Source organism: Polistes fuscatus, unplaced genomic scaffold (assembly GCF_010416935.1).
Source record: "Polistes fuscatus isolate 324 unplaced genomic scaffold, CU_Pfus_HIC Scaffold15, whole genome shotgun sequence".
In the NCBI taxonomy this organism is placed as follows: domain Eukaryota; kingdom Metazoa; phylum Arthropoda; class Insecta; order Hymenoptera; family Vespidae; genus Polistes; species Polistes fuscatus.
Window position 1 is genome coordinate 3,417,075 of NW_025113053.1, and position 15,722 is coordinate 3,432,796.

Below are 15,722 nucleotides of genomic sequence, written 5' to 3' on the forward strand. Positions count from 1 at the left end.
GGATAAGTTAATTTCTTATTAAAATTCCTATCTTATCATGTGTGTGTGTGTGTGTGTGTGTGTAACTTTTATCTATAAAACTCGATAAATTATTTGGAAGATTGAAGATCAGCATGAGTTCGTTTAAAAGTGATACGATACGATGACTTAGGTGTAGCTTAGAGAAATAAAAGGGATAGAAAAAGAAATAAAGAAAAAGAAAGTGTGTAAGAGAGAGAGAGAGAGAGAGAGAGAGAGAGAGGGAAAGAAAGAGTATCTATCTCAAGAGAAAACTAAGGATCGTACTGCTTTCCAAAGGAGGGAATAATGTTCTCGATCCTCTAGAGAATTCTCAGAACTAATACTATATCTCTTTCTCTTTTCTCTCGAGAAAACGATCTACGAAGCAAAGGATCCTATCTATATACGTTTGAAGATACGTGAATGAGGAACCGTTATAAGATGGCATCGCAATGGTGTGTCTTAACCGTTGTTGCAGGTGCATCCGCGTTTCTCGCCAGACAGGTAAACCATTATCCTTCTTCCTCTGAGAGAATCCCTTATTAATGGCCGGCTAATTGGATTTCTCGGGAGAGAAACGATTAGGTCAACGTACCCTCCTTGTATGCGAAGATAAACGGATAGATAGAGAGACAGAGAAAGAGAGAGAGAGAGAGAAGATTCGAAGTAACGAAGAATGGAGAGATCTGTTATAGGAAGGCAATGTTCCTTACTGACCCCCTTTCCATTTCATACCTTAACTTCGATTCAATAGGAAGAAAGAGAGATAAAGACTGATTCTATTCGATATCTGAAACGATTGTGTTCGCACAACGTTGTTCGTTTACTGTTCGAAACGAGACACGTTTGAGACTCGTGTCGTCGGACAATCTTATCAATGTATAATGACGTGATGTAATGGAAAGATGTATATCGACGATAAGAATAAATGTTTGACCGTAACTCTATCTTTGTCTCTCTCATTTTTAATTTCTTGCGTTTTATTTTGATCATTCGTTATCCTTTCGTCAATGATATTTTTGAAGTTATACTTCTTTTGGCGCATTGTGGAAAATGTAATGGGGAGTGATTTTGTTCCGAGCGTCTGGAAAAACGACACCATGAAGTTTGTCAGTATTTACGACGCGCGGCAAAGCGATTTCAAGTATACGGCATGAAGTTGTCTTCTTTTCTTCTTTCACCCATCCAAATACTAATCGTACTCAGCGCCGCTTTACTTAAACGATCGAAGCGGGAACTAATGCTGTAACCGCGCCATGGCTGTTAACGCGTGAAGTAATTCGATATATCTCTCTTATATTTAGTGTGGACTGATATCTATATTTTGATATTTTCTTTTTCTTTTTTTTATTCTTTCTTATATATATAATAATAATAATTATTTTTTTTAAGTTATTTTTTTTCTTTGAAGTTTTTTTTTGAAGTTATTTTTGAGGTTATTGAGGTTATGTTCGTTTTGGTACGGCAAAGAAGTATAACTTCTTACGTGCGTACATAAGTACACACACCAGTTTCTTTCTTTTTCGAATTGAAACTCGTTTGAAATTTCTTCGTCATTAATAATTTTTATTAAGATACTAATTTATATTAAGGTAATTTATATTAAGGTATCATACGGTTAATAACGCAGAGAGAAAGTAATCTTTTTAATCTAACAGTAATCTTTTTAATCTAATATAAATTTTGACGAGGACGTAAGCGATCGGTTAGGTTTAAGCGGTTGGTAGTCTCGTAAAAGTCGTGCATTATTGCCGATAGTAGCTATAAACGAATGTTTTAATGATCGTTTAAAAGAATCCTTTCATTGAAGAAAGGGCAACACTCCGACCACTTGATCGATAACGACGTCGAGACTTAGTTAACGTTCAATAACAAAATTCTAAAAAAAATAGCAGTCGACCAAAATGAAAGAGTATAGGGAAGGGGGAACCAGGTTGAAAAAGAAGATGACGAAAACGTGAGTTTCGTAATGACATATTTTTCAGACAATGAGAATAAAAGAACGAGTAATTAAATTAGAATAAAATTGGAATTAATGGGGAATGATCTAATCGTCGAATCTATGAATTCGAGGATTATAAAGGAAAAATATTAAACAAAATAACCTTCCCGAATTTATTTGAATATTATAAAAGTATAGTTTTATACACGAATTTATATCGAAATAGAGAATCATTTTAATTAAATTTAATTCTTAAATTTATTTAATTGTGATATTATAACACATATTGTATTAATATTTATTTATTCAATGTAATAATATATTTAAAGTAATTAATGTAATTTTACATAAAAAAAATAAATAATATGAAAATGAAATTTTTTCCCATTATCTCCGCTTTATTATTTGTATATTTTAATCATTTGTTAAGCGAATAAATGAATTTGTTTCAACAAACATACCGTTTATATAAGTCCAGGATTAAAAGAGTTCGATACTCGAAGGTAGTAACGTGAAAAGTTACATACATTTTATGTCGTTTCATGCGAAATCACTGTTCCCATTTAAAACATGTAAAATAAGGAAGATGTGCATTAAAAAGTCTTTCCACTCGTTTCACAGGTTCATACCAACCGTTCTTAAACTCCAAACCTCTCGTGACGGTGCAACGCTGTCGGACTGTTTTAAAAATGAAAGAACTCCCTTTTTAAATTTCCACAGTTACCTCGTTCTTATAGTCTTTTTGGATATCTTCTTCATTTCTGACTGAACAAAAGAAACGTTGTAGTAGAAATGTGCGCAATTTGCAATAGTCATAGGTAGGTTTCTATTACTCGTTTATCCCGCTTTACGTGATTCGTATAATTACAAAAATAGTTACATTATTTCTGCTCATGCGAATATTAAAAGCAGAAAAAAAGAAAGAAAGATATATAAAGAGAGAGAGAGAGAAGTTATTATTATTCATAGAAAAGTATAGAGCAAGATAGTACATCAAAAATATGAATATTTCTTTAAGCATGATTGTAATTTTTAAAGCTTGCTTTATTTTTCTAATGTATAGTTCACGAACTTTCAAACACGTCTGCGAAGTTAGTTAAACGTGCTTTTCGATTTTCCAAATTTATAAGTTTTTTTCTATTAACTCGAGAGGTAATTTGTTTTCTTTTTCTTTAGAAAACAACTTTTTTTCCTTCGTATTATTTTCAATCTTCATCAGTATCGTTTACCTATCGCAGTATAAAAAACAGGGAAGAAATAACGAAAAGAAACAGAATATTCAAATTATTTTCTTACTTTTAAAACGTTATTAAGAAGTATCATTTACTTCCACATATAATATGAAAAGAGTTGAAGCGTCTCTTTCGTAATATAACGTTTATACGTGTCGCATATCACTGGTTAATTACCTTTGCAATGATAATGTAGCTCGCGTTTGCACGTTGAAAGGTCGTGACTGTCATTTCCTTTGCACACCATTGCCACCCTCCTTTCGCGTTTCTTTCATTCGAAAATCAAACCCGTTCGTTCCTCCAGGCGAAATTAATCGAACCTCTCTTCTTTCCCACTTCCCTTCTCCCTTTTCCCTCTGCAATCCTCCTTTCACTCCCCTCACTCCTACCCCTTTATTTCAAGCTCTTTCGAAGCCGCCTCTGTTGGATATCCAAAAGATAGAAGCGAATCGTTTCTGTTACGTGAAAGCTGCGTTCGTTCACGTGCAACCAACGCTACCGGAAGAATTACACCGAATTCCCCAGGGAATGTGCATCGCTATCGCATTGAGGATAAAATATTACGAGCTGTCCTTTAGTCATCTTCTCTCGATACTTACGAAGCAAACCTCTACTCAGATTGAAATAATAATTTCATCGATATTCACACCGCGTGTTTTTATCTATAAATGTATGTATACATACATATGTATGCATATATATATGTAGCTAGGTGTATATACGCATGAGTAACCATCTGATCCTCGTACAAGCACCGAGACAGTGCACTCCACCAGATTGACTCATCTCTATTCATTCTTCCACTTCTTTTCACTCGATTTTATACTCACTGATCGTACATAAGGTTTACTTTTATTTTTTTTTTATTTTTGCATTACCGAAGAAATTTTTATTAGATTAGTTTCGATCATTTTCTTACGATTTATGCGAGGAACGATTTTAAGATATAAATGATAAAAATGTTTTCTAGATTTTTTATAAGTCCTAAGATTAATGTAATCGTTTATGATTATTTTGGTTAAATAGAAAAACAAATTCGTTTCTTTTCTTCAAAATTAATGATCCATATTAGATTTGATAAATAAATCTTTTCGATTTCTATATGTTAGATGCACAAATAAATTTTGATAATTCGAACAAAATAAGTTGAAAAATAGTGTCAAACGCGATGACACGCGACAAACAGCGAATTCGACGTTGCATCATTTTTGTTTTTCAATAACAGAAAGAATAGAAACAAAGAAGAAAATAAAATTGCTTTTGGGGATGAAAAAAAAAAAATAGCGTGTACGGCTTTTAGAGGAAAGGTGCTGTTAAAAATTCTATCAAAAATTTCGAAATTATTTCGATCTCACCGACAATAAACGTATTTATTTTCTATTTGGTGAAATACAAAAGGCGTTATATATTATGAATCGTTGCAACCGGGTCAAACTAATACTGCTGACTACAACCAACAATAGCTCGTACGTTTAAGCGACGAGATCGAAAGAAAAATGTCTTTTGCTGGCCATGGAACGCGACAAGTCATTTTGCAGTACGTCGAAAAAGGGACTAAGGAAACGATTTATTCGTTTAACTGGGAAGTTTTCCCCTACGTGGATTACCCACTGGACCTGGTATTTCCGAATTACCACTTTTTTCGATCGTTGCAACGCTATATAGCCGATGCACACATTTCAGAAGCGTGGAAGAGCTTCGAAAATGCAGAAATGACTTTATCGAATAAAAGCCTGAAAAAATATAATCGAAAATAGCGGCGAATATTTCGTTAATTGATATATTTTATTACATATTTTAAAATAAACATTTAATTTCATCGAAAGAAACATCGAAAATATTGTTATACCAAATATAATATACAGTATACTGTAATTGACGATAAAAATAATCTAACAATTTTATTTAACTTTTATTAAATGGTCGCAAACCTTTGAAAATCCATTTATCCGTTTTAACGATAATATTTTACCGTTATTACGATCGATTCTTACATTGTTTTTCAACAAAATTTTTCGCATTATCGATATTTCAATATTTTTCAATCGATTTTTCGTTGATTACAGAAACGACTGTATAAAATTTGAAAAAGTGTATTACCATTTTGATGACCCAAATCTAATGGAGTATCAATCAATAACGTTCATTCTTTAATATTCGAATTCTTTTATTAAGAATAAGAAACAATCATCTTCATTTAAGTGAATCGTTCAAGGCGAAATTTATCGATATGTCGAAGAATCGTGGCTTTGTGTTGGAACGTTGGTTCGATTCGATTGTTGACTATCGAGGCAACAGCTCGATAAAGCCAGAAGTAAAGTCCTACTCTCGTCGTGCAACGATATCGTCGTCAACTTCATTGAGATAAGGTCTCAATGCCTTAATGGGTTCGACTAACGGATACAGTCGCATAGTCTTTCAGCGTTATGTCGCCTCGTTCGAGCTGTCCATTCACTAGGAACGAGATATGTATTGTTTGAAAACATCTAAGGACCCCCTTTCAACGAACAGACGGATATAATGAAAACAATTCAAAAGTTATCAACAATAGTTAAGAAATATTTATCTCTCGAATAAGTTATTATTTTCATTTTCTTACTGTTACACAAAATAATTCTAATAGATTATTAAAAACAATCATAATTAATTATAAAATGAACAAAATTTACTGTCGAATAAAAATAGATTTATGAATTTTGCTAAAATTAAAACGTAACATCGTTCGTTTATTTAATATACATGTGTAAAGTATATATATATAATACACACACACACACAATATATTTTATATTTATTAATCATATATCTCTTACGACTAGATGCGTTATTTTGTAACTACCAATGAATATATTATACTTATAAACGGATCGTAATAAAAGGCACATGTTGGATTTTAATGAAATTGTCGTTTCGTGGTACCGCTGGCGAGTTATCGAATAAAACCATAAGCGACAGCTGTTACATATTTTAATTACTCTTTCCATTATCCAACGATTTCTACCTTTTCTCTCTTTTACTCTTACTCTAACTCTTTCTCTCTCTCTTTCTCTCTTATTACAATATCGAATCAACAAAAGCGAACGAACGTTTTTTGAAAAAGTAGAGTATATAATGACAACAAAATGAGGTCATAGGTTTGTATACTTATGTTAGATGAAAAATTCTCGAGAAGGTATAGAAAAAAAAAGAAAATAAAAAATAAGAGAAAAGTGAAATGACTCAATTGGAATCGGATGCTCATTGAGGGTTAGCCTTAAATTCTTGCGTGCGTAAGAATCTTGTCGACTGTAACATTAAGAAGGAGGATGAAGGGGAATAGCAAGAAAAAGAGAGCATTGTCGATAATTCAAAGAGTCGAGGAATCAGCGACTGGAATGGAGTCGTGCCTAATTCGAAATCAAACCTTCTTCGGACGTAAATCGACGAACGTTGTCGATCCTTCTCTCGTATTCTATGGGACAAATGGGACGCACGGTTGAATGGATGCATGATTCGTAAAAACGAAGAATCGGAATAATTACCGGCTTTGGGGGAACATAATTGAAAGGATTCAGTCCGCGACTCGTGCTTCAGTCTTACTCCGATTATCGACCGATTTCACAACCAGTATCATCACCCTTTTCTTCCTTCCTTCCTTCCTTCCTTTCCAAAAGAATCAACTGCATTTTGAATACAATGTTTAAGCTATCGTTCGACTAAAATCGATACAAACTTGTCAAGGTAGATATAATCTTTTTCCCTTTCCTTAATAAAGGAGTAGACCATTTTCGAATTACATAGACGTACACTTAAATATTTGATTTCAATAGATAATTACATTTTAAGAGACGAAAGTTCGTTGCTGACCTATTTACATCTATCCTTACTAGTGTATAAAGGGTGCAAGTTCATTAAAAAAAATTTACTGATGTATTCGTTCAAGTTTATAATGTGCATATATGGGACAAGTGTCTCCCAGTAATTCTTAGATGAATCTATTTTTTTGTTTTTTTTTTTTTTAGATTTATATAATAATTTTCAAACATCCCCAATTACATTTGTAATAAAGATTTCATTCAATTTAAACCGAATAAATTTTAGGTCTAAATAGGTTAAAAGAAAAGCCTATATACATATACAAATAAAGATTCAATTTTAAAATAGATCGTGTCTCTTAATAAAAGTAGCGATTAACATTTAAATATATGAATCACTTTATATTTGTTCAATAAAGAACAAAAATTTGTGATTTAAACAAGATATGATATAAAAAAGAAAAAAAAGGAAACAAAAAATCGGAAAAAAAAATTTCGTAAGATTTAACGAATATAGTATAATAAAAAGTAATCACGTTAAAGTGTTAAGGAGACTCTCCGTGGTCTTGGGTCGTCGTCGTAAAGATCACAGTTGAAGAAGTTAGAAGAGAACACGTACGGCGTGGATCCTTCGCATTCGCGGTGAGCTTTTAATGAAAGATGTCGGCCCCATCTCGGTAGAGAGTGCATTTTGCTGACACTTATATAGGGGGCGGGGCCGAGATACTTAATTTGACATTCCAGTCCAGACTCTTTTCCCTTCGTCATCGATCTCCACGGACCGACAGACAGATATATACCCGAGCTAGGTAGAGCTACTACTACCCGCGGTCGTTTTCCCTCGTTACTCGTCGTCTCTGTCGGCGTCGCGCTCGTTGCCCGAAGTTTATTGGAACGTGCTTAATTAACTTTCCAGCGGTGACTTCGGCGCCGACGTCGACGTCGTCGCGATTATCCGTAAGCCGGGCTGACTGCAGCATTGCTGGAAATCCACCTCGTTGAACAACCCCACCTTCGCAACCCTCTGCTACCCCCTACTCCCCCACCCCCTCCCCCCAATTTCCACAGGCACTACCATCACCCGACTCCTTCCTCTTATTCTGCGCTACCTCCTTTCTCGCGAGAAGCAAAAGCTTTCGTACTACGTTCTCTCTCTCTCTCTCTCCTGTAATTTCGCTCAAGTAACGGAGGAAGACTAATCGAGCTTCCAAAGCTCCGCGCAACTTGCAACCTGCATAATCGTAGATTATAATTGTTATTGCATAACAGCAAATTCGAATTATGAATCTGCCGCGAGGCGACTCGACTCACCCCACCAACCAATGAATGCTACCCTCTCTTCTCTTCCCTTCTCTTCCCTTCTCTTCTCTTCTATACGCTACCTATACGATCAGGTACACACGTACTTTGGATTCGGGCATCGATTAATTTCTCTTTCAGGTTAGCATGATAAATTATTCTAACGGTGTTCTCTAGCGACTAGTTATAACCAATATGTATTTATGTATTGGTTACATGTTTGATAAGGATATGGAAAAAGAAATAACTCGTATGTGACAAAGAGAATATAAATAATAACTGAAAGAATAACTCTAGTTTTTTATCTATGACGATAAACAAATTTTCAAAAGTTTATCTTATATGCAAACGGAACATATTTTGTTTTACTTGATATTAGAGAAAATTGGTTTTATCTTTTTAATTATTAATATAGAAAAAATGTGTCCTCTCTATCTCTCTCTCTCTCTCTCTCTGCACATTCATATTTTGTCTCAACTTGAGAAATATATTTCCTCTCTTTTTCATTTTTAACTTTATATCTAAGCTCTCGCGAAAAACTTGAAAAATATCCAAGAAAAAGAGATAGCTGATGGTAAACGAGCTAAGTTTAAACGGCAATACGTTGCGTCACCTCGTGATAACCCTTTTGTTATCACGAAAGGTACATTTAGGATTTTAAGATTCGAAAGAGAAGAAGAAGAAGAAGAAGAAGGAAAAAAAATGAAAGGGACAAAGGGAGAAGTCGAAAGCTTTGACTTTTTTAACGACGAAAGTATGCTCGCTCTGTTGCGAGGAAGACGGAGTCCCTTATTTATTTCCTCCAGTTTTATTTCTCTTTTTCCGACGATATTTCGACGTCCATTCGTCTTCTTCTTCTTCTTTTTTCTTATTTCTGACATAGCAGAAGGTATAGAAAGGGAATAAGAGAAAGACAGAGACGGAGATACGAAGTAAGAGAACGAAAGGAAAAGGGCTGAAAGAAAGAACCGAGCGAACGCTTAAGTGGCGCATGGAAATTCAATGAAAAGTCACGAGAGCTCGAGAGATCGATACTCGGATATGGAGACTTGAATGTGGCAAGACAAGGCAACGCAAAGCAAGGCAAGGCAAGGCAGGGCAACCCAAGCCAAGCCATGCCAAGCCAAGCCAAGCCAAGCCAAGCCAAGCCAAGGTAAAGGAGAAGACGAGCCGGTTGAATAGAGTAAAAGGAGGATGAGGAGAAGCGAAGGCATAGGTGCCTTTATTGGCCTCGTGCCAGTCCTCGCTATCAATGTGGAACACCTGCGCGTTTACGTTCGGCCCTCGTCTTTTGGCGACGAATGAAACTTGAATCCCTTTTCTTCCTTTCACCAACTGCCGAAGTACCTACTCCCGACGAAAAAGAGAAAGTGAATTGATGTTAATTCCAAGTATCGAATACGAATATTTTCCTGAGGATTTTAACTCTAATTGTAAGATAAACTCTTGTTGGAAAATAAAAACGGGAAGAAATACTTGTTCCTTTTTTTTTATGTTTATTCTTTTTATAAAATGATATTAACGTCGAATCGTGGATATCTTGGTTTTCTTAAACGAATAATCGTCAAGGAAGGATCGAAGATCTAATCATAAAGTTATATTTTGTTTTCTTTTACGTATATTTCTAAACAGATATCGTTTCGAACTCGGCCGGGATAAAATCTTTCATAAATGTGAATATTTGAAGTTAAACTAGATGAGTTTTTCAAAGCGAACGATCGGATGTTATCGCACTAGAAAAAGGGAGAACGGAAAAGTAGATCGCTTTGCTTCTCGACTACTCTTCTTTCCCCGAATACCTACACCTTTTTCTAGACGACGAGAACCATTTCGACCTTACCGTAACCGAGCGAACGAAATACTTGGAGAACACTTCCACAGTTCCAGTGATATCACTTTCCAAACTCGTTTCGAACTGAACGTTTTCGTCATCTTCCTAAAGATTTACATTTCACATTACCAATTTTTATTTTCTTCTCCTTCCGGTCCCTTTACCCTTTTTTCCTTTTTCATTATCTTTCTACATCTTGAAACGATGATTAGGACAATTCGCATGCGATCGATACTGTAACTGTATACTGTATAACTCGACCAAAAATGCAATTTATTATTTTTCCAATAAGTTTTCCAAATATTTCTTTATTTCCATACTAACTTAATCATTTCATTTTTTTGAATGATTATTTCTATCGTCGTATTATCTTTTATGAATTTTAATAAAGATTATTATTATATATATATAGATGAAGAGTTCGTTGAACAGATCCAATCAATAAATTAGTTCAATCAATTTCGTGAAATTTCTTCGAAGAACGTGACATACACACGTCATGAATATTTATGAGATGTCTATTGCTCCACATCAGGAGAATGCATCGGATACATCGAATGCTGTTAGCAAACAACAGTATGCTACGTATTATGTACGTCACAAGTAAGTTTACTGTAACCACGGTAGCAGCTACTTGTTTACACGTAATCCTAAGGCGATACCAAGCTCTATATCAGAATCTGGGGCTACATTTCTATCTTCGATTAATCAAATCGATCCTATAAATTACTCTTTTGTCACATTTATATATTACATATAATTATGTAAAGTATTTTTATATTTTTTACTTTACCAGTTTCCTTTTTAAAAATTATTTAATTAAATTGGGTCGCAAAAAGGAAACGATGAACTAGTTTTTTACTCGTCAATTATTGGATGGTTAATTACTTCAATAATATAACAATTTATCTAATTATTCATCAGAATGTTGATAGTATTTATATCATTATACATTTTCATTTCTTTATCAATTATAATTCTTTATCCCTTTTTTCGAGCTTTTTCTTTCACACTTACCGCCTTCTTAATTTTGAACTTTAATCGTCGTCATATATAGGTATACACGTAGTATAATATAACGATAAAGAAAAATAATTTGCTCGACAATCCATTTAACGTTAAGACAAAGGAAACGTAAGAATGTACAAGAGAAAAAGTGGAAAGTCGTGAAAAAATATGAAGTAAAAAAGAAAAGGTGAAAAAATAAAGTCACGAAGTTTTCTACCTAGCGTCAAATTGAGTCTCTAAATTATTAAAAGCTTGAATACTTATTTCTTACACTTCGCAACCGTAAGCCGTCTTAACCTTCCCTTACTGCTAGTTTTTAAGATTTATTATCACGAGCAGTCAGTCGTAGTATAAATTTTCGTATGTTTCGTAAACGTGTCGACGTGTTTCGATGAAAATCATAAATTTTCTCTTCGGAAAATGTTCGAAATATATTTTTGACTAAATTTTCCCAAGCGATTATCATCATTTTCAAATATTTTATTGATAAAACTAAACGAGCTAAGTTTAAATATTAATCTCTTAATTAAAGAAAGATACTTCAATTGCTAATTACCGCTAAATTCGTTTTTATTATAACTCATCAATTAATATATTTGAAAATAAATTAATCGTAAAATCATGCTGACTATTCAACCGGTAAAACATTTCAAACGATGTCAGAAAGTATATTTATATATTTATAAAATGTCAACGGGGCGAGAATTCATGGAAACACAATGTCAACAATGAAAATGAAAAGTATACAACGGTACGAAAAAATTCTTTCTTATTAAATCTCACGATGCCTATCTGATTTTAATTAGTATAAAATTTATTCATTCTCGTTTTAAGTATATATATATATAAGTACAAACGAATTTGAATGAATAAATACTTAATTATGTAATATAAACTCATATACTTTCAGGAGAATCATTCGTAAGCTTTTCATGGTATTTTAGTAACTGTTTTATATTCATTTTTGTTTCATGAATATAATCGTCCAATTAATTGCAAAATCAAAAAATCCGACGAATATTTCGCTTGCAATCTTTTTCGCATTAAAAAATTAGCACGTAATGAGAAAAATGAGACATCAGGAAGATAAATACGTAACATTCTAAAGCTTTATTTTTACTCGCGTGAGTAATTTCCTGCCAAAGAAAAAGAAAATCTATTTTTCAATATAATAAACATCTTTTAAGAATATATTAGATAGAAATAATTTCACGTAGATCCTTTTTCGTTGTCTTCCGTGTCAGAAAAAGTAGTCTACTCGTAATTTTGATAAGTCAAAGTTTATTAAAAATAACACAACATAAATAGACACACGAATACGTAAGTATAGGGAGAGAGTTTGTACAGGTTCAAGTTTGCGTGCCAAGTTAAAAAGAAGGAAAAGTGAAAAATGTGTGAAATGACAGGAATAGTTCGGCAAAAGAAACGAATGTCTTCGACTTGGCAGCAAAGAGACGATGAGATAGAGGTGAAGTAGAGAGAAGAGGGAGATGAACAGGAGAAACTGGTGGTTCTTCTCTTATATTACCAAAGTTTTATGACGTATGTACCAACGACGAGGGAATATATAACTTTACTTTTTCTTTTTGTCATTCGTTCTCTTTCCACCGAAGTAAGTACTATGCGCTCATGGAAAGGTCCTCGAATGGAGTAAGGGTTGAAGGGGGTGTGGAGTTTGAAGTAGGAACAAGGATAAGCTAAAGTCGATGAACCGTATCTCGACTAGCTAGGTATCCTTGAAATTGGAATGAAAACTGCAGACACGACAAGAGATACAAGCTACGAGAGAACAAATAACAAATTCAAATACAAACAATTCTAAAAGGGAGAGAGAGAGAGAGAGAGAGAGAGAAGCTAGCGATGTATTTGCAACCCAACGCTATTAAACGCAACTTTCGTACATTTGCAGCACGTGCAAGGCAAGCTTCACCGTTGTTTGCTAACGTTTCTTGTTTCGCATTGTATTGTACATATACGAGACGGAATAAATAAGACGCCGATCATTAGGTACGCGCACGCGCGCTTTCTCTATTATTTATCTTTCTCTTTCTATCTATTTCGTTAATTTTCTTCAAGTTTCAATTAAATTATAGATAGGAAAAGGACAACTCGTCAATTCGTTTCAAGTATTTTCAACGGATTTCCGACTAAATATTTCGAGAAATGTAAACCTTGTCAATTTAATGTATGTCAATTGATATTGTATTTAACCAATTATGTTTAACGCAAATTGCAGTGATAAATAATGTAAGAAAAGAGTATTTTTTCTTTGAGTTTTTTTAATAATTATTACATTTCAATAAAAATTGTATCGAAGTAAAATTGATACTTAACAAAATTGCAATTTTCTATTTATGATGCAACATTATAAAATGAACAAAAATCATAGAATTAGGAGAATGTACGAGCTGGGTATAAGTTGATACGTATTTCTCTCTTAAACTATCACACCCGGTTGAACGATAATTTTTCTCAAAATATAATTTATTACGTATGAATTTGAAAAGGCGTCATTTTAGATGTCAACGAGTAACACGAAAAAGCTGTTTAAAGGTGAGATTTAGTACGGCGCGGTTCTTTCGTTAGCACTTTAGTCGTTAACATTTTGTAGGTGTTAGTGTGCTCTACTCATGGAATAAAACATTCAAGCATCTCTTAACTTACCACAGCCTTAAATATAGACTTGACCGAGTTGAGAGAGAAAAAGAAGAAAAAAAAAAGAAAGAAATTTAGTAGAAAATAAAGAAAAAAAAGGTTAGAATTTAAGTAAGAAAATAGATCATTTGTTTGTTTGTTTCTATCCAATAAACAATGGTCAAGCATAGAGAAACAAAGTTTAGAATATTGATTTAAATAACTGCACCAATGTTGACCGGTATAACAATGACGAAGGATCGAAAGGATAGAATGAACGGTGAGGGACTAGGAGGTAGACACGATCCGTCGGGATTACTCAAAATCGTTTCTTCTATTGACCACGGAGGATAGAGTATTTCGATCTACCAAACGAGATAGAGAATCTAAGCGAATAGGAAAACGACAGAGAAAGATAGAAATAGAGAAAGAGAGAGAGAGAGAGTGAGGCGGATTGATGGACAAATAGATAAACGATTCGAGGAGGTTCAGGATATGTACTACATTTATATATATACATACCATATACCTACACCTCTATATACTATTGGTATAGAATATAATCTAATATATATAGGACGATGGGTAAAAGGGTACTGGCAAAAGTGATAGAAAGATGTGAGTTTAGGGAATTGCGTAGAGTCATTGGCCACGGAATGACCATTATTACCGATAAGCGACTCTTTTTCTCTATCATTTTTCTATCTACACAAGAATTTACCCCCAAGATCTTCTATTCTGATTTCATATCTTCCCATTAAAGAGAAAGACACGAGTACTTTCATTTCTCAAAACCCCTTTTTGCGCGAGACTCTAAAAAATGCTCTTATATTTTCATCAAATTACCAATAATATTTTTATTTGTATCCTTACTTTGAACCAAAGTCAACGTGAAATGAAACCTTTGTCTCTGGATTAACAGGTATCCCTTTTATCTTGAATCATTCATTTTGAACGAGACCACATTGTTATTCTATTTATCGCCCTATTAACGATATAAATAATACGATAAAGAGAAATCAATCGAGTATAAAATATCGTGTCCTCAAATTAACTACACGCTTCGAACATTTCAGGATCGAAAATCGATTTACAGGAGGTCGAAAAGCGTGCTTTATGGGGTAGAGGTAGACTCTCTCATACTTTCTCTCTCTCTTTCTATCTCTCTCTTTCTCTCTCTATCTCTTTCTGTACGCTACACACCGCAGTTACGTGCCATAACTTTGGTCTATCGCTTAATTGCTTTATTAGAAACTCATTCGGTCCTATCTACGAGTAGGCGGATACCTATGCCGAATTCAGTTCATAGTAGAAATCACCGACGTTGATCGACGACACGTGCTAATTCGAGGAGTCCTTTCTCTAGGATCTTGCTTATTCCTTACTAACTTACTCGATCTTCGAACAACTTTATCCTTAGACTAAATTTAACATTTCCTTTACTTCTATTTAATCGAACAATTAATATTATATTATCGATTTGACGAATATCAAAATCTTTGTTACAATAATGTTATGTTCGTTTAAATATGTTACTTGGTTAATTTATATTATAATAATAATAATAATAATTGTTATTATATCGTATAAAATTATTTATCATTTTTTAATCGCTCGTAATATATAAATTTTTAACGTTTGTGTCAAATATTTGTTTTCGATAAGACAATTGATTAATGCCATTCATATTCAATTTTTCTTAACCTTAGATTAGATCGTAGTAGTAGTACGTCCTTGCTGATTAATTTTTGTTGATAGCACTAAATACATAGATTTGAATCGCGTACGTTTGTTCAAAGAAAGTCGCGCATTTACAAAACAAAAGAAAAGAAAGAAAGAGAAAAAAAAAGTAGCTCCGCCTAGGTATGTAATTTATGGTTCGTCGACGACTGGTAAAGCGCTGGAAAGTTGCCATCGATGCTAGTAAAAGCATTTCGTAGACCGTGCGCAGACCATTTTCCGTCATCCGATGATTGGTGTGG

The 15,722-nt window shown here is 33.7% G+C and overlaps 1 protein-coding gene and 1 long non-coding RNA gene across 5 annotated transcripts in view; one reads left to right on the forward strand and one right to left on the reverse strand.

Annotated features, from left to right (window-relative positions):
* LOC122514491 overlaps positions 1 to 15,722 on the forward strand; it is a 779,718-nt gene that overhangs the window by 300,462 nt on the left and 463,534 nt on the right. The window lies entirely within an intron of this gene.
* Positions 1 to 15,722, reverse strand: part of LOC122514469 — a 220,427-nt gene that overhangs the window by 4,424 nt on the left and 200,281 nt on the right. The gene's annotated exons all lie outside the window — the stretch shown is intronic.